General features: G+C 37.5%; 1 non-coding gene across 1 annotated transcript; it reads left to right on the top strand.

The window, feature by feature from the left end:
• Nucleotides 1-1,114: 1,114 nt before the first annotated feature.
• LOC136075635 (5.8S ribosomal RNA) lies at nucleotides 1,115-1,272 on the top strand. Its single transcript, XR_010636077.1, has one exon. It is a non-coding gene; the product is annotated as a 5.8S ribosomal RNA (ribosomal RNA).
• The last annotated feature ends 1,232 nt before the right edge of the window (nucleotides 1,273-2,504 follow it).

The following is a 2,504-nucleotide window of genomic DNA, read 5'->3' as shown; positions in this document are numbered from 1 at the left end:
CATTATAACATATAGCGGGAATGTAAAGAGGCTGCATTGGTCGCCTGGGATGGCTATTTAGCGATGCATCGCACTGAACATTATAATGTCTCTTTAGTGAAAAAAACACTGAACGATCCAAATGCTGCTGTCTGTGCAAACAATGAGGAGGGAACGAAAGCATATGAATACCATTTTCCTTGACATATTGAATAGATTCAAGAGATACATGAGATTCATGAATGTCCAACAGCAGCAGGACACGTTGTTCAACTGTTGGTTTACAATGTTTCACAAAATGTTTTAAAAATAGAAAAAAATAGTCCCTTGTTATCCAGCCAGAAATATGACATTCTATAACAGAGCCGAGGGGGCCTAAATCTAACCATTCGTTCAATATACCTGACCCTAGGAAATATGAATATTGGAGGACATGCGTGTCCCAAGGCATTAACTCCACAGCTCAAGGTTACAAATTTACCCCTCTCTGCACTTGTTACAGCTCCCACTTGTTTGACGCCTTTTTTGAGCTACTATTTTTGATGGTTTCTGAACTTTGGTTAGTCCAGTCTCATCCACATTCCAAATGTGGTGTGGTTCGAAATGGAAACGAGTGTACAGGCTCTCTAAATTGTTGTACAACAAATCAATATTTGTCCTGTTAAAACTTGTAAATCTACTTAAAGAAGTGGCCTCGGGTGTTCTGATAGACAGGATATTTTCATGTTTTTTCATGAGCCCTTTAAACCAGTCAACTCCTGAAAAAGTTGTAACAAGGTTTCCATAGGTGAACCTGCGGAAGCATCATTACCGATGGTTTGACACACGCTCGAGTTAAAAATACGTTTGCTCACTGTGAACTGTTTTGAAGCGCGTTTGAACGAAAGTTCGCGCTTGCAAAAGGGGTCAACGAGAGCTGACTGTCAGTAGCGCGTTTTAAAACGCTGCTGTTGTGATCTTCGGCTTGTCTACCACAGCGCTGCCCCTTTTGTTGCCGTTTTTCGTTCGGCGTGCGGCCTGTTGGCTTGTTGACACTTAACAAACGCTTGTTGGTTTATGTTGTTGGCGAAATGTTTTTTTCTCTGAACATGACAAAAAAAGACGGTTGCACAAAAAAAAAATGAATGTCAGTGACAACTTTTAACGGTGGATCTCTAGGCTCGTGCATCGATGAAGAACGTAGCCAGGTGCGATAAGTAGTGTGAATTAGAGATTTTATTGAATCATCGAATCTTCGAACGCAAACGCCTGTCTGAATCATGCCAATCAACGCAAATGCCTGTCTGAAAAATGCCTGTCGGACTGGCATGCCATCGAATTTTTTCCAGATGGGTTTTGTTGTGGCTTTGCAAAGCGCTTGTCAATCCCCTCTAAAGAAAAAGAGGGAAGGCAACGTTTGCTTTTCTATCTTTGACCTCAGATCAGACAAGACTACCCGCCGAATTTAAGCATATTAATAGGCGGAGGAAAAGAAACTAACAAGGATTCCCTCTAGTAACGGCGAGTGAAGCGGGATGAGCTCAAACTTAAAATCTCTGTCTCTTCAGGGACAGCGAATTGTAGTCTCGAGAAGCGCTTTCAAAGCGGACTATCAACGCTCAAGATGTGCTTGGAACGGCACATCGCAGAGGGTGACAATACCGTGTGTGGCGTTGAGAACCGACCACGTAGCGCTTTCTATGGTCGGGTTGTTTTGAAATGCAGCCCAAAATGGAAGGTAAACTCCTTCTTAAGCTAAATATTGGCACGAGACCGATAGCAAACAAGTACCGTGAAAGAAAGATGAAAAGCAATTTGAAAAGAAAGTTAATTGTACGTGAAATCATTAAAAGGGGAGCGCATGGTATTAGCAATGCGCTGTCAAAATTCAGACGTGCTGCAATCTCTATGCGGCGTCGTGCTGATCCGAACGGGCAGCCAGCGCTCGTTTCAGGGGCTGTGACTAGTCAGGGGCTGTGACAATAATCGCCACACGCACCGCCACACAGTGATTACCATTTTCCAATCTTCAAGATACGATTGCATTCCCTTTTTTTTTTCTTGTTTCATATTTTAAACTGAATACTTGGTTATTTTTTTTAAAGGCATTACTAATATTAAGAAATATTTTTCATTAAAAAAGTTACTAACTTTATAATTAAATTAAGAAAAAATTACATATAAATCAAAACACAAACATTGAAAATACTCTGTGCAGATGTTTTTTAACGCTTTTAAGTATTTAATAAATGAATTAATAAATAAATATATACATACATAAATAATGCATAAATCCATAAATAAAATAAAAATTGCATTTTTATTGTGTTTAAAAGTATTTATATAGTAATTTATATTTATTTATACAGTAATATAAATGTATTAATACAGTAATTTAAATGTAATTAATACAATAATTTAAATCTTTAAGTCATAATCTTTTTATAAACAATATATGGATAGAATTGATTTAAATTACTGTATAATACATTATACATTTTTATTAAAATAGAAATTTCAAAATAAATAACTTTGTTTAAAATTTG

Source organism: Hydra vulgaris, chromosome 01 (genome assembly GCF_038396675.1).
Source record: "Hydra vulgaris chromosome 01, alternate assembly HydraT2T_AEP".
Taxonomy (NCBI): Eukaryota; Metazoa; Cnidaria; class Hydrozoa; order Anthoathecata; family Hydridae; genus Hydra; species Hydra vulgaris.
Note: the sequence above shows the minus strand (reverse complement) of the source record. Positions and strands in the feature narration are given on the sequence as shown.